Here is an 18,228-nt window from a genome sequence, read left to right as displayed (position 1 = left end):
AAGAGCAAAGACTTACTACATACAATGATGATTATTTCACAACTCTACAACAAATTGTTTTTAACTTTTATTATAAAGATGATGTACAGAGGATTTACAGCTACATAAACCAGGCAATGAGTATATTTTTTGAATGGTGTCAACTTCTCCCTCTCCTCATTTTCTCCCAGTTTTTTTTGTTGTTATTGTTTTTGTTAACAGTTTTATGGATCATAAGTCAACAAATATGTGGTCTATTTTCCCACAGAACTCACTCATGTGTGTGTGTGTGTGTGTGTGTGTGTGTGTGTGTGTGTGTATCATGAAACTTGAACTCACAGCCTAGACACTGTTGCAGAGCTCTTTCGCTTAAGGATAACACTCCATCATTTTGAGCCACTTTTGGCCTTGTGGTGATTAATTGAAAACAATACTGTCACTGACTTTTTTTTCCAGGCTACCTTCAAACCATGGTCCTCAGATCTCAGCCTCCAGAGTAGCTAGGATTACAAGCATGAGGCATGGGTGACCAGATCCCATAGGATTCTGTAACAAAAATGGTAATAAGTACAGTTAACTATGTTTAGAGGTTTATTATTGCTATACTCATAATATTATATATAATATATAATTATATGACATATTATTAATTAGTCTACTGCATGCTAAGCACTATTCCAGGTGTTAAGAATAATCATTGAACAAACCAGACCGAAATCTTTCCCTTACAGTTTATAAATGTGAGAGAGGCCATATGTCAGTAGCTCATGCCTATAACCTCACCTATGCACGAGGCTCAGATTTAAGAATGAGTTCTGAGCCAAGGCAAATACATTCTCCATAAGCCCTTTATCTCCAAATTACCAGCAAAAAGGTTGACATGGTAAAGCCCCATCTGGAACTACTGAATAAGAATTCTGCACCCTGATTTCAAGCCCCAGGACTGGCAAAAACAAACAAAAAGATGATGATAATACTGCTGCAGCTGCTGCTGCTCATGATGATGATGATGTTAGAAGAAAAAAAAACATACTATGCCTTATATAAAATAAATAAACAAATAGGTGTTTGACAAAAGGAGACATTTTTAATGATATGAATTGAGGCAGACTTTATTGTGAGAGTGATTGTTAGACCCAAAATAAAAATTTGAAGAATGGCAAAGATCTTTTCCTTGTTTTCCTTTCTTTTCTTTTCTCATTCCATCTTCTTCAGACTATGATTTGATTGGTATTGCACCCACATTTCAGATATCCCTCGGTCTATTATTTGTCTATTCATGGCCATGCACACCCTTCCCTTCCACATGCTGGGATGCTTAAACCTGGAGACAGCATTGCATTGGGTAACAATAGAAGGCTGTCAGGAATAACAGACCCCTGACTACCAGAACTCTCTTTGTATCAAGAAACTCCTCTGGAAAAAAAATACTAATATTCCCAGTCCAGAAACCAAGAAGTGCTCCAAATTTCCACCATGCCTGCCCCCCAGGATTGGTAGATGCAAGAAGCCTCTCCAACACCCACCAACATCTAGTAAGCAGATTGTGGATTGACAACTAACACAGCCAAGCCACCACAGAGTCAAATAGAAGCTCCCCGAACTGCTAAGTCTCTCCTCACAACCATAGGCTCAACTCAATTGCTTCATGAAACCAAATACCATACACCAAGAATCACTTACCCAAGGACTCAAATAGGCTCCATTGAAAGGAAATATATTCATATAATTTATCACATCAAAATGCTGAAGAAGGAAAAAGCTTATAATTCACACGATAAATAATTGATAGGATGTGTTAAAATTCAACATGCCAGGAGTTATTCAGAAGTGTGTTGTTCAGCTTCCAAGTGTTTGAATGTTTTCTGACTTTTATTGCATTGTTCAGAACTAGTCTGACTCCACTGTGATCAAATAGAATGCATGGGATTGTAGCAGTCCTCTTGTATCTGCTTAAGTTTTCTGTATGAACTATTATGTGATCTATTTTGGAGTGTGTTCCATGTGCTGCTGAGAAAAGTGTAAAAAGTTTCACCATTGGATGGAAGACTATGTGTATATCTGTTAAGCACAGCTGGGCTATGGTGTCGTTTAAGTCGATGGTGTCTTTGCTTAACTTTTGAGTTTACCTGTCATTTGGTGAGAGTGGCATATTGAAGTCTCCCACTATGATTGTGTTTGAGTCTATCTTGTTCTGTAATTCTAAGAGAGTTTGCTTGACGTATTTGGGTGTTCCCATATTGGGGGAGTAAATGTTTATAACTGTAATATTGAGGGTATGGATTGCACCCTTTACTAATATGTAGTGGCCGTCTTTATCTTTATGTACTGATTTTACTGAGAAGTTAAGGACACCTGCTCAGCTTTGTTTATCTCTGCACTATTCACAGTAGCCAGGCAATGGAAACAATCCAGATGCCCTACTGCAGATGAATGGATACAGAAAATGTGGTATATATATATATATATATATACATATATATATATATACACACAATGGAATTCTACATAGCCAACAGACAAGATAAAATAATGGCATTTGCAGGGAAGTGGATGAATCTAGAGCGAATCGTGTTGAGTGACCAAAGTAACAAAAGTGCATGGTATCCTTAATATGTGGCTATTAGATCCAAACAGTACAAGAGCGAGGGCTCAATAGTTGCATACCCAATGCTATGGACATGGTATTGGAAATATAAACTCAACTACATAGACATAAAAACCTGTGACTCTATAGACATGTTTTATTACCTAGATTTAATATGTATCTATGATATAAGAATCCTTAGCCTAATTCTGATTATGTTCTAAAAACTAAGTGCCAGTGATTGTATACAGAGATTCCCTTCTTGAATAGTTGTTTGTTAAACATGTCATTTGAAATATGATGTAAAAATCAATGTTAATAAATACTTTAATAAAAAATTCAACATGCCTTATCATTTTATAAATTTAATCATAACAAAGACATTTAAGGAAATGAGATATGGATGAATTTTCTCATCAAAAAGAGCAGCTTTACAATAAAATAATACTTTTAAAAATAGCAATTGAGACTCATCTACAACTGATAGATATTGTTTATCATTTAAAGGGAAGAAGAGCTAAAACCAGGCTCATCTAAATTTTTCTCTAGAAGTTCGGGATAAGAACATTAAGGTAAGTAAATAGTGAACTAACACCTATTAAGAAAGGTAAAGCTTAATATATAATAATTATGGCTAATACAGTTACATACAACATGTTCAAACAATAAAACCTGATGTTAATGAAGTTTAAGAGTGTTGCACATTATGCCATAAATACCAAAGATAAATAAAATGCTAGAATTATCTCTTTCCTCTCATTTTCTCTGCTCATCCTAGAATTTATAAGACTTAGAATTTATAAGACTTCAAGTCAGAGATTCCCCTGTAGAGAGAGAAAATTGTTTCTGTGTAAGTCCGTGACTCTTTCTTCCTTGCTGGTATTTGTGCCTTTATTTTATACTCTTTCGAAAGTCTAACAAGGTTTCCCAATTTTCTTTTGATTGTTTTCATAACTAGATTATTGATTTTATAATTTTCTCCCTTCAAAAACCTTGCATGTGTGTGTGTGTAATTGTGAGTGTGTGTGTGTATTGGGGGGCTGTTTGGGAGGTAAATTTTACATCTGCTTTTAATGTTCTGGAAATACCTCAAAACTTCCCCTTTTTCTGAGCATTTAAGAAGTAGAACAATTGGGTACATTCCTAAATTTCTTGTCTACCCGTCTTCCATCCCTTGCCCTCCCTCTCTTCTCTCCCCCCCTCCTCCCTCTCTGGGAACAAGAAGGTATCTTTTTTCACAACAGGATTTTCCTTCTGTAAAGGGTGCCTGGAATATTTATGTCAATAGAGAGGTTGCTGTATATATCCATATTTCCCTTGGATTGCACAGATGAAGACTAAGACAGAACATTGCATTGCAGTAGGGCCTACTCTGTCGGAAGTGCATGATTTCACAAGGACTCCTTTGTTCATAACAAAGGATATCTTGTCAGTCAGGCCTGAACTGAGGGCTGTCCCTGAGCTTTTTTTCTCCAACCTAGTGCTCTACCACTTTGCACAACAGTTTTTAAGTGGTCCATTGGGAATAAGAATCTCACAGACTTTCCTGCCTGAGTAGGGTTTGAGCTGTAATCCTCAGCCAGGAGTGTGGCCTAGTGGTAGAGTGCTTACCTAGCGTGCATGAAGCCTGGGGTTTGATTCCTCAGTACTGCATACACAGAAAAAAGCTAGAAGTGGTGCTGAGGCTCAAGTGGTAGAGTGCTAGCCTTGAGAAAGTCCAAGGACAGTGCTCAGGCCTTGAGCCCAAGCCCCAGGACTGGTGGGACAAAAAGAAAGAAAGAAAGAAAGAAAGAAAGAAAGAAAGAAAGAAAGAAAGAGAGAAAGAAAGAGAGAAAGAAAGAGAGAAAGAAAGAGAGAAAGAAAGAGAGAAAGAAAGAGAGAAAGAAAGAGAGAAAGAAAGAGAGAAAGAAAGAGAGAAAGAAAGAGAGAAAGAAAGAAAGAGAGAAAGAAAGAGAGAAAGAAAGAAAGAAAGAAAGAAAGAAAGAGAGAAAGAAAGAGAGAAAGAAAAGAGAGAAAGAAAGAGAGAAAGAAAGAGAAAGAAAGAGAGAAAAGAAAAAAAAATGAATTGCAATCTTCAGATCTCATCCTCCTGAGTAGCTAGGATTACAGGCCTGAACCATCAAAATAGGGCTATGACAGAAGTATTAATTAATTCTAGAGGCCAGGAGTTTAGCCTAGTAGTAGAGTGCTTGCCTAGCATGCACGAAGACCTGGGTTCGATTCCTTGGTATCACATGCTTAGAAAAAGCCAGAAGTAGTGCTGAGGCTCAAGTGGCAAGTTCTAGCCTTGAGAAAAAAATCCAAGGACAGTGCTCAGGCCCTGAGCTTAAGCCCAAGACTGGCAAAAAATAAAATTAAATTAAATAAAATTCCATGAATAATTTGGGCCAGGAGTTTGGCCTAGTGGTAGAGTGCTTGCCTAGCATGCACGAATACCCAGGTTCGATTCTTCGGTACCACATACATAGAAAAAAGCCAGAAGTGGTGCTGAGGCTCAAGTGGTAGAGTGCGAGCCTTGAGAAAGTCCAAGAACAGTGATCAGGCCTTGAGCCAAAGCCCAAGACTGGCAAAAAAAAAAAAAGTATTAACTAATTCTTTAAGGAAAAATAAATTTTGGTAAAAGGTACATTTCACTGCCCTCTGAGTGAAAAAAAAAGATATTTAATTCAGGAGAGTGCTTGTCTATGGCTAATTCATAAATCACTTATTTAATCATAGTGAGGATTCACACAGTTTCCAAGCTTGTGTGTGTGTGTGTGTGTGTGTGTGTGTGTGTGTGTGTGTGTGTTTGGTTTATGTCAGAAACTGTTAGCCTAAGGAATAATCCAATTTCAAGCTTCTCCACTTTGCTGTCTCAATTGAAATCCTGAATCCTGAGGTTCATAACTCCTATTATGATCATTATATTCCCTTATCTCTTTTTCTTTTTTGATTGTAATTAATAAAAGGGTTACATGACATTTGCCAGATAGAAGGTGCATTAATTCACATACATTGATACCCTTTCACATGTCTTGGTCCCCATTACCCTCCCCCCCACCCCCCACCCCCATCTTGGTTTTCCCCCCTTCCCTATCAAATTTCAAATAACCAAATACAAATATATCCAATATATCAGATAACAAAGTGAGATACTATAACAATATGAGATACCCAAGGGACAGCAAAGGAGATGAGAGATAACATAGTACATTAAGGACAACAATCATTTGTTATATGGCTTTTGTTTCAATATCCTGGAGGTCCTTTCAATTAGCTTCATACTATATGGCCTTATGTATCAAGGTTTTGCTCTACTGCAGATCTCTGCTAGCAGAGCCCAAGGTTTCTACTGATTATGACAAATGAGGGAAACCATTGAGCCTAAGTTCCTTTGAGTCTGGCTTACTTCACTTAATATGATTTTTTCTAAGTCTTTCCATTTCCTAACAAATGGGTCAATGTCGTTTTTTTCTGACAACAGCATAGAATTCCATTGTGTACAAATACCACAACTTGTTGATCCACTCATCAACTGAGGGACATCTAGGGATCACTACTACACTGTTGGTGGGAGTGCAAACTTGTTCAACCACTATGGAAAGCAGTGTGGCAGTGCCTCAAAAGGCTAAACATAGAGCTCCCCTATGACCCAGCAATTCCACTACTTGGCATTTACCCAACCATCCACAATCTAAGGCATACTAAATCCACTAGCACAACAATGTTCATTGCAGCATTATATTCCCTGATCTCTGTATCCTCTATAGTTCTTGGTCGACAAGAACTAAACATACATCCTGAATTTTGGGACAGTCCCTTACCTGCCCTGTAGTCATTCTGAGATGCTGCAGTTTATATTTCCCAGTGGGAACATTGAACAAACACAGAAAGATTTTCATTTGCTAGACATATTTCATAGATCATGACTATTTATCTTCAGTTTTGAAGTATTCCATATGCAGGAAGTTAGTTGCAAATATTAATGCTGAGGACCCTCGAATTGTTTCTAGTTTGGTTTTAATAAAAACAATGCTGCTGTGAACGTTCTTTTCTCATTGAATCTTTTCTGGAACACAGAGCTGGCCTCTAACTTCTGGAGTCATGCCTCCAGTCCTTGCTTTTCACCGCTTAATTGAAATTAAGGGGCTCCAACATTGTCTACTCAGATTGTTGTAGAGCTGCGATTGTCAGATCTCAGCCTTCTGAGGAGCTCAGATCATAAACGTGAGCCACGAAGGCTCTGTTTTTAATGACCATTCTTACACATATTTGCATGCATTTTCCTACAGTATCTCATGAAAGGAGGTTTTTGTCTGAGCCTTAGAGATTAGCCTGCTTATAAATCACTCAGTAATGCTACTCTGATTTACTGTGTAGTGCTTGTATTTTTCACAGCTGCACATGAGAATTCTTATATTCTCCCTAGACTTGCCACCACATGATATTGTCTGATTATTTTTGTCAGTATAGTGCATGTAGAATCACTGTGATTATAGTTCTTACACATGATTACCAATGAAGTGGCTCATTTTTTCATGTATCTTAGTTAATATTTCACATTCTAAAGAGCCATTCTAATTTTGTCTCTTTCCCTATTGAATTATCTCTCTCCTTTAATTCTCTTGGTTTCTGTTGTTGTGATAACTTTCAATGATTTGATATTACATCTAAAGTTGTCATTGTTTTTTATTTCTTTATTCTTTAAAATTATAGTTCCTTTACCTGAATAGTCTTTTATGAGGTTTGATTAAGCTAAAATATTTTACAATGATATGGAAATGACCAAGTGCTTTTCATACACAATGAGACATTCACATATTCATATTTTCTATGACTTTTCATGCATTGAGTGATGATTAATTGGTTTCTTACATTAAATCTTCCATTCTAGGCAAAAGCATATTTTCTAAACTAATCTTTATATGATGTTAGAGAGAGATTGGTTAATATTTTATTTAGGAATAATTATATAGTTCAGCATAAATAATTTTTCCTGTCTTCCACTTTTCCTGTAAGGTTACAATAGTTTCATGAATTGAGCTTTGGAATGATTCTTCCTGATCTATTTTAAAGATATTTTTCATATAGAAAACCATCTGAAAATGTGATATGATTTGGTAAATGAAAGTAATAGAATTCTGAGTTTCTAGTGAGGAAATTTCCTTCACTATTTCTTCCAGGTTTCTAATCATGATATGGCTATCCATCTTCTCTACTTCTTGCATTAATACTGATCGTGTGTATACTTATGGAAATATAAAGTTTCAGATTATTGGTATAAAGGCACTCATGGCAGTATGTATGTATGTATGTATGTATGTATGTATGTATGTATATATGTATGTATTTATGCCAGTTCTGGGGCTTGAAATCAGGGCCTGGGCACTGTCCTTGGGCTTTCTCAAGGATAGCGCTCTACCATCTGAGTCACAGAACCATTTCTGGCTTTTTCTATGCATGTAGTACCGAAGCATTGAACCCAGGGCTTTGTGCATGCTAGGCAAGCACACTACCACTAGGCCAAACTCCCGGCCCTCATGGCTGTATTTATAATCAAGGCAGCATTGTCTACTTACCAGCTGTGGTAGTTGTGTCACTATTTCTTTCTTTTTGTTCTTCATCTCTCTGACTGCAGAAGTACCAAATTTATCTGTCCTGTACAGAGAATCAAGTTTTTTGTTTATTTTCTGTGTTTTTTGTTACTTTCTTAAGATGGATGTTTAGCTCATTTACCCTTAGTCTGTTTTCTTCCAAAGCATGTTATAGAATGTAAGTTCTCCACAAATAGAAATTTGATTTAGTTTCATTATTTTGTATTAGTATCTTCATAATAATGAATTTTAAATATACATCAGTTACAACTGGTGATTTTCTCTAGCACCTATGTATTCACATGTATTCCACAAAGCCCAAGCATAAGAGATTTCTCAAGCGGCATCTTGTTAGTGCTGTTTAGAATATAGCATAATAATAATAAAAAAACAGGTATACAGGTCATTCACCTGACTTTTCAAAGGCAATCACTGATCACCAGGCAGAGAGTCTTTCACTTTAGAATGACAGTTGTATATTGGTTCAATTAAGTCATGTCTGTTGATTGAATTTATCAAATCATCGATGAGCTAATTAGATTTTTGCCCATAAATGTTATCTGCAAAGGGTCACATTAATCTTTAATTTCATTTTGTAAATTCTAAGCCTATAAAATCAAGTGCATTAATGCAATATATTTTACTGCTCCATTTCCATTCTTTACCCACATTTTCTTTGACTGTTACTCCAGCAGATGTGATTCCTTATTCAACTACATAGCAGATATTTATATTTATTCTGCAAAACTTTTTTTTGACAGGAGTGTGGCACTTAATAATGACCCACAGGCACTTTTCAGGAACCTACGAAACCATTCTGGTGCATAGACAAATGAAAGAAAATGAAATAGCTGGTATAAGTGGCTGATGCATATAAGTCTTTGCCACCAAGAATATTGAGATCGGTGGATGGAGAGATTTGAAGCCAGTCTGGGCAAAAAAAATCTCTGAGACTCTTATCTCCAATTAACCACCAAAAAGCCAAAAGTGGAGCTGTGGCTCAAGTGGTAGAGCAATAGCATTGACCAAAAAAGCTAAGGTACGGTGTCCAGACTCTGAGTTCAAGTCCTAGAATAAGAACACACCCCATACACACACACAAGCACTTAACAAACAAAGCTCAAAACATCTCCAGAGTAAAATGACGAAATGCTTCTTTATATATGTTATATTGTATAATCATGTACATTATTACAGATTCCATATAATTATATACTTATTACATATTATATATTGATATATCATATGTACATATGGGCAAAATATCATATTCAGATTATATATGTGAATATAGTATGCATATAATGTGTACGATATATGTCACTCTATAAATCAATATTTTCCTCAGTGACAAACTAATTTTAATAAAATATGATTTGACTTACCTTGTCATACCTCTATACAATTTCTTGTGTATTTCAATTATATGTTTATTTATATTTACTTATAGATAGATAGATACATGGCAAATACATATCTAGCAATCCAACAATATTATATACAAACACAGGACAATCCTACTAAACTCCCAAAGCTTTCATGCAACTTGACAATGCAAGTTAAATTTCATCAGAGAATGCACAGTACCAGAAGTAGAGAAGCAACTTTTATAAAAGTATGTGCTGGAAGGAGCCAAACCATAGTAATTAAATCATTACATTGTGAATGCCAAAGCCAATAAATATCAGGCAACTGGTCAAAGAGAATAGAGATCTACTCAGAATAAGGCAGAGGTCACACAGCAGTCACTAGAGGCTGGGAATGGAATTATCATTTTTATTATAATTAATAGAAGGATTACATTATATTCACCAGGTTGGAAGTGCATTACTTCACACACATTGATAGTCCTTCTCATGTTTTTGTCCCCATTTCCCTCCCTCAACCCCTCTCCTCATCTTGTTTTCCCCGCATCCCTATCCTATTTCAAATAAATAAGCATATACTATATACCAGATAACAAGGTAAGATACGGTAACAATATGAGAATAAACAAGGGGCAACAAAAGAGATGAGAAATAACATGGTACATTAAGAACAATCATGGCAATACATGATTAGGAATCAGCTTTAATAACATGAAAGCAATTGCATCTTTTAAATTATCATATATGTAGTGTATTATATTTCCATACATATGCCACATATGTATATATATCATCTATATGTTATTGTATGTTATACATACGACTTCTGTAGTTGCATTAACTAATGAATTGTAAAATGCAACCATATGCAACTTTTAGCTGAGTATATAGAAGGATGGATGTGTAATTTATTTCTTTATTATAATTGTGAATATCCAAAATCATTCAGGTCACTCCATTATATGAATTAGTATGTTTAAGCCAGTGGGTCCAGATTGCTGTTCTTTAGAATGAAGCTGTATATCAAGTGCTATTCTGACTTTTCTTAAAACAGCTTTTCTAAGATGAATTTTTGCTTTGGCGGAAGTTTGCTCTGTGATTAGAAATCAGTCATTTGGCCTATGGAGCAGGAATAATAAAATGTACTTTTTTTTCCTGCTGGGGAAAATGGTGCCAGAAAAAGTTTCTGTGTTATTTATGGAATAGAATCATAAAGCCCAATCTATAAAATGTTAAATCTCACAATAATCTGAAAAGCAATAAACCTAACTATTTTTATTTTCCCCCTTAGGGAAATAGAAGCAAGAATAAGTGTATATCTACTGAGAAACCTGGTAACTTCATCGGAGGGGTAGGATTTCCCCCAAGGAGATTTCTTTGCTGCAGAAACACAGCAAAGAAACCATGAGTAAAAGCCACGCATGCAGAATGTGGAAATGCACATGATTAATTTAGCACTAGTGTCTCCTAAAGAGCTATTTTATGGTGCAGGAGCACCAAAATAGGTGTGTATCTCATTTGAGAAACCACAGAATATTTAGACAAGATATTGTTTATATCAATTAGTAAACTTTTCCAAGTTGCCGGAGATGATGTTGAAGAATCTGTGATCATTTATTAAATAATACTTTTTTTGAGAAGCTAAGCAGTTATTTGCCATGGAAAAAAGTTTAATAATTGTGTGTTCCCACCCCCCAACCCTGGACCAGTGGAAGGGATTGACCTTAGGACCTGGGAACTGTTCTATGTTTTCTACTCAAGGTTGGTGCTCTACCACTTGGAGCCACAGCTCTACTTGGACCCATTGTCAAATTTCATATTCATAGATTTTTCTCTTTATTCTCCTTGTAATGATTAGTAAGATCTATAAAGATGGTTCATTTTGAATTTGTGTATTATTCCTTTCTTCAGAGTTTTATACATATATTTGTTCTTTGCAATGAGTCAACTCTTGAGTTTACTCAATTTCCCTATTCTTTCTCTGTGTTCTATCGCAGGATAGATATGATCCAAGTTATGGAACAAATTTGGCTTTTTGAATAATTTAACATAACCATGCCCCTTGGGTTATATATCACCTATAGTTTATATGTTCTCATATTGTACCCAGAGTTGAAGGAAAAAGTTTGAAATATTCACAAGAAGTAGAAGAAAGAGGAGGAGGAAGAGGAAAGAAAAAGACGAAAGAAAAAAGAGAGAGAGAGAGAGAGAGAGAGAGAGAGAGAGAGAGAGAGAGAGAGAGAGAAAGACAAAAAAGAAACAAGGAAAGAAAGAAAGGAAGAAAGTAAAGGAAAAAATACATAACCTCTGTTCTACAACAGAAGTTCAATCTGGACTATTTCCTACTTTCTGTTTTTTTCAATTTAATTTGTTCATATTTGTTTCCATTTTATTATAGTCATGGCATTAATTTCAGTGTTTCTTTTTTAATTTTAATTTTTATTGAAAAGGTGATGAGCAGGGAGTTTACACTTACAGAGTAAAGGGAATGAGAATGAGTGCATTTATGTTTTTTTCATATTTTTTATTTTAATTAATAGAAGGGTTACATTATATTTGCCAGATGGAAGGTGCATTACTTCACATACATTGATACCCTTTCTCATGTCTTGGTCCCCATTTCCCTCCCCAGATCCCCACCCCTCATCTTGTTTTCCCCCTTCCCTATCCAATTTCAAACAACCAAATACAAATATATGCAATATATCAGATTACAAAGTGAGATACTGTAACAATATGAGATAACCAAGGGACAGCAAAAGAGATGAGAGATAACATAGTACATTAAGGATAACAATCACTCATTATATGGCTTTTGTTTCTATATCCTAGAAGTCCTTTCATTTAGCATCATACTATACGGCCTTATGTATCAAGGTTTTGCTCTATTGCAAATCTCTGCTATGAGAGCCCAAGGTTTCTACTGATTATGACAAATGAGGGAAACCATTGAGCCTAAGTTCTTTGAGTCTGGCTTTCTTCACTTAATATGATTTTTTCTAAGTCTTTCCATTTCCTAACAAATGGGGCAATGTCATTCTTTCTGACAGCAGCATAGAATTCCATTGTGTAAAAATACCACATCTTGTTGATCCACTCATCAACTGAGAGACATCTGGGTTGGTTCCATATCTTTGCTATGGTAAATAGGCTGCAATGAACATCATTATGCTAGTGGATTTAGTATGTCCTTGTTTCTGGACAATTGGGTAAATGCCTAGTAGTGGAATTGCTGGGTCATGGGGGAGCTCTATGTTTAGTCTTTTGAGGAATAGCCATACTGCTTTCCATAGTAGTTGAACAAGTTTGCACTCCCACCAACAGTGTAGTAGTGATCCCTCCTGGCCACATCCCCTCCAGCATCTGTTATTATTCGTTTTCCTGATCCTGGCCATTCTAGCTGGAGTGAGGTGGAATCTTAGAGTTGTTTTGATTTGCATTTCTTTTATGACCAGAGATGTTGAGCATTTCTTCTTGTGTCTATAGGCCATTTTTATTTCTTCTTCAGAGAAGATTCTCTTTAAGTCTTTGGCCCATCTTTTAATGGGATGGTTGTTTCTTTGAAGATTAGTTTTGGAGTGATTCAATTTTTTGAGCTGTTGATATATTTTAGATATGAGGCCTTTGTCCGTTATATGGTTAGTGAAGATCTTCTCCCATTCTGTAGGCTTCCTATTTAATTTACTAGCTATGTCCTTTGCCATACAAAAGCTCTGCAGTTTAATGCAGTCCCACTTATCCAGCCTTTCTCTGATTTGTTGTGATTCTTGGTCCTTATTAAGAAAGTTTCGACCTGTGCCAAGGAGGCCTAGTGTATCTCCTATTCCTTCCTGTAAAGTTTTCAGTGTGTTGGCTTTTACTTCAAGGTTTTTGATCCATTTGGAGTTAATTCTAGCACAGGGTGACAAAGAAGGATCCAACTTAATTTTCTGTAGGTGCTTAACCAGTTTTGACAGCACCACTTGTTGAAGAGGCTGTCTTTCTTCCATTCTGTGTTTCGGCTCCCTTGTCAAAGATTAGGTGACCATAGGTCTGTGGTTTAATATCTGGGTCCTCAGTTCTATTCCATTGGTCTTCAGGCCTGTTCTTGTGCCAGTATTGTTACTCCATCCCTCCCCTACCCCACCAAATTGTTAGGTTCATATCAAGTGAGTATCAGTTACATTGGTTCATGGTGTTTCTGTGATTTCCTTTAGCTTCCATATATAGAATAATCTTATATACAAGATACAAGGGACAAAAAAACGTAAGAGAGATGGATATGGTGGCTCACACCTGTAATACTAGCTACTCAGGAGGCTGAGATCTGAGGACCACAGTTTAAAGCCAGCCTAGGCACTAAAGAATATGAGACTCTTATCTCCAATTAACCACTAGAAAACACGAAATAGGATGGTGGCTCACGAGGTAGGGTGGTATCCTTGAGCTGAATAGCTCAGGGACAGTACCCAGGCCAGAGTTCAAGCCCCATGAACCAGAAAATAAATAAATAAATAAACAAACAAACAAATAAACAAATAAAAAAACTAAGAAAGACAGAAAGGAAAGGAAAAATCTACATACAGGTCATAATAAGAACTTCTTATTTCATATGTTGGAGTTCAGGTTGGTACTTTTCATTGTACATGGCCCTATACACTAACTGAGTGTTTCTTTCTATCTCAACCATTCTCACATGTTTTCATTTGCATTGGGATGTATTGTCTAATTTCATTCGTGATTTCCAGTAGAAATCATGCATTGTTTAACAATCCATGTTTAATTCCATGCGTTTGGAGATTTTCAAGATTGCTTTGCACTATTGATCTTTAGATTTAATCTCACTGTTTGGATTGGATACCAGATTCTGTATTCTTTAGATTTAAAATTGATTGAGATTTGTTTTGTTATTGAGCATGTTATCTAGGTGAGTATTTCAGGTTCACTAGAATAGAATGTATCCCTTCCACTCCTGTAATACTTCCAATACTTGTGCATAAGATAATGCTGGTTAATGTTCAAATCTTTTCTGTTTTCCTTTGTGTGTGTGTGTGTGTGTGTGTGTGTGTGTGTGTGTGTGTGTACGCGCGCGCTCACTGGTCTGCAACTTGAACTTAGGGCCTGTGCTTGCTTGAGGCTTATCCTTTGAGTCACAGCTCCATGTCTGGCTTTTTGGTGGTTGCTTGGAAAAGAGTCTCATGGACTTCTCTAGGCTGGTTTCCAGTTGTGGTCATCAGATCTCAGCCTTCTGGTTAGCCTTTTCTATCTTACCTATTGTGTTTTCCTGTTCTGTCAATGACTTGGAGAGAAATTTTCTATATTGCAATGAGTTTGGATTCGGATGTCTTTCTTTTCAATATTGCATGCAAAAGCTCTGCTTTTCAGGCTCTTAGTCATAATTTTTATATCATCCCATTGACCTATTTTTATAACTTTGAATTATCCCTAGTTGTTTATAATTGTTACCATCGCATATCAATTTTGTTGATCTTATCATAGTATTTCATCTAGCTTAATACTAATTGTTCTGTCCTTTAATCTCAAACATTTGTTGGGTTTTTTTCCTAACTTAAAGTACATCTCTTTTGACAGCAAGTGCCTTTATTTTGTGTATGTGTGCAAGTCCTGAGCTTGATCTCAGGGTTTGGGCACTGTCTAGCTTTTGTGCTGCAGGCCACTGCTCTTCCACTTAATCCATGGTTCCATTTCTGGCTGCCGAGGTAGTTAATTGGAGACATGCATTTCATGGACTTTTCTTGCCTAGGCTGGCTTTGAACCACAATCCTCAGATTTCAGACTGTGGGATAGCTAGGATTACAAGCATGACCCACTGGTACCAGATCTGAATCTTACTTTTTATACAAGTGATGGTCCCTGTTTATTGATAGATTGTTTTCTTATTCACCGTTAGAGTGAATATTCAAATAACTGGACTTAATTTGCCCATTTTGTGACTTTACTTTTCATTCACTTTGTTTTCACTTCCTCTTTTATTGTTATTTTTGTGTTAAGCAAATACTCTTTACTCTCCCATTTTACTTTCTTTACTTCTTAGCTCCATTGTTTTCCCTTTTTTTTTTCTTTTGAAAGTTTCAACCATGATTTGTTTTAATATAATGGGATTAAAGCAGAGAGAAATGGAGAAGAGAAAGAGAAACATTTCCTGTGCCCAAGCAAGAAATGAGCATTAAAGACTCCTAATTGTTTGCATTACTCTTAGAAGTTTCTTCAAATTATGGTCTTCATCTTTGATTGTTTCAATCTAGTTCCAACTATTATATTTGTACTTCTGCTAAATTATAAACACTGTAGAAAATGAACATCATTTTATTCTATTTTGTAATAATGTTATTCTATATATTGCATCTAAGTGTATTTCTGCAGTTTGGTTTAACAAATTTTACTTCCAGCAATTGTCATTTGAATTTTTTTTTTGCACCAGTCCTGGACTTGAGCTCAGGGCCTGAGCACTGTCCTTGGGCTTTCTCAAGGCTAGAGCTCTACCACTTGAGCCACAGCATCACTTCTGGCTTTTTTTTTTCTATGTATGTGGTACTGAGGAATCGAACCCAGGTCTTCATGGATGATAGGCAAGTACTCTACCACTAGACCAAACTCCCAGCTCCATCCTTTGAAATTTTTAATGTAGCCAAATCTTGTGGTACTAGACTGTAATCACAGCACTTGAGAACCTGAGGTGTGATGATAGTTAGTTCAAGGCCAGCCTGGGCTACATCGTAAAGCCCCGATTTAAAAAAAAAAAAATGTTTCTTTGTGTTTTATTTTCTTTTGTGGTTCTGGTGCTTGGGCTCCTCTCCTTGGTGCTTCCCTGAAATTTTGTTTTGTTTTGTGCCAGTCCTGGGGACTGAACTCAGGGCCTGAGCAGTGTCCTTGGGCTTTCCTCAAGTGCTCTACCACTTGAACCACAGCACCACTTTTGGCATTTCTATGTATGTAGTACAAAGGAATTGAACCCAACTCTTTGTGCATGCTAGGCAAGCAGTCTACCACTAGGCCAAACTCCAAGTCTTCCCTGTGTTTCTTTTGCTCAAGGCTAGCCCTCCACTACTTGAGCTACAGTGCCACTTCTTATTTTTGTTGTCTTGGATTTTTTCATTTTGAGTAATTAATTAGAGATTACAGTTTCATGAACTTTCCTGCCCCAACTGGCTTGGAGCCCTAGTCCTCATATCTCAGCCTCCTGAGTAGCTAGGATTACAGGTGTGGGCCACTGGTACCCAGCTAAAAAAATATGTCTTCAAGAGACGATAAAAGTAGATGTAGCATAAAACAATAGTACATTCATAGTTTATTCATAAGGTTAGCTAACTTTTATCTGTTCTAATACTTACCATTTCTGATGTCTGTTTTTTCCTCACTCTAGATTTTTATCATCCTTCTGACATTTTTCTTCAGCCAAATGGACTGCATATAGCAATTTTTGTAGTTTGCAAATTTTAAAATTTTTATGTATTTTAGCTTATTTTCATTTTTTAAGGAGAGTTTCACTGGATATATAAACTTAGGCAAACAGTTTTTAATTTTCTTTCATTTCTTTATATTGAGTCATTTGTGATTTAAAACTTGTGCATTTCCCATAATGTGATTTCTTTGATGATTAAATTCTCCTCTGTGCTACTCAAAATTATGTTTTTTTTCATGTTGCTTTAATAGGAAATTAACTTGCATAGTCTCCAACTCTGAAATTGCTCTTCCCTTACAGTACTGAGATACTCATCTCCCTACCCAGATTTTGTGTTTGTTGTTATTATGTTCTTAAATACATACACATGCCCATTCTCTGTACTCTCGTGCATCTTGGCCTACTATAGGGAGTTTTCCTTGAACCTGTGTACTTTAGCAGTTAGCTGTAATTGGCAATGATTATACTTGAGTCACCCAAAGGCTCTATGGCTGTTCTGAGCCCTCTGCTCTGTGTGTGGCATAAGAACACATTATCAGTCACAGCAAAATCACAAGTCTCTCCAGGCTTTTCATTTGTGCTAGATTTCCGGCGCTAGCTGAACATTCTGTGAGGGCGTGTGGAGGTACATTAACTCTGCCTTTCTATGGTTCTCTCACTTCTAAAATACATCCTCTCGGGGGAAGGTAATCAACATTGCTCTTGTCTGAAGCTCTAGATAGTTTATCTTGAGTAAATGCTTCTTACCATATAGCTACTTTGGCATAGTTTCTTCAAAAGGTGACTTCTCAGAACCTTGGCTCAGTTCATAACTGGTTGCACAAATACACTCCACTGTGATCATTAACATTGATCAGTTTCAGCTTATTCCTTTGTCCTCTTTCAAATCACAATGTGATTGAATGTTGAATAATAGTCTACTGTCTCTCAACATTTTACATACTTGTAAGTCCCACTTATTCTTACATTTCACTTTCTATGCATACATCAAATTAGGCTTCATTCCCCCCCATATTTTTACTTTTACCAGTAAATATGTAAGTATGTAAATTTTAAGTTGCTCTTATCTCATTAGTATTCAAATATCTTTATAAAATTTTTCAAATGTATTTTATTACACTATCATTAATATCATGTCCTCTTTTTAAAATTGTATTTTATTGTCAGGATAATGTATAGAGGGTTTACAGTTACATTCATCAGATAATGGGTAGATTACTTTTCAAATCTTGATATCCTTTCTCATGTTTTTGTCCCCCTTTCCTTCCCCCACCCTCTCCCAATCATCTTGTGTTCCCCCTTCCCTTCCCAATTTTAAAT

This window comes from Megascapheus bottae, chromosome 15 (genome assembly GCF_031878675.1).
Source record: "Megascapheus bottae isolate mThoBot1 chromosome 15, mThoBot2.hap1, whole genome shotgun sequence".
In the NCBI taxonomy this organism is placed as follows: Eukaryota; Metazoa; Chordata; class Mammalia; order Rodentia; family Geomyidae; genus Megascapheus; species Megascapheus bottae.
The sequence above is the reverse complement of the archived record's forward strand: the minus strand, read 5'-3'. Positions refer to the sequence as shown.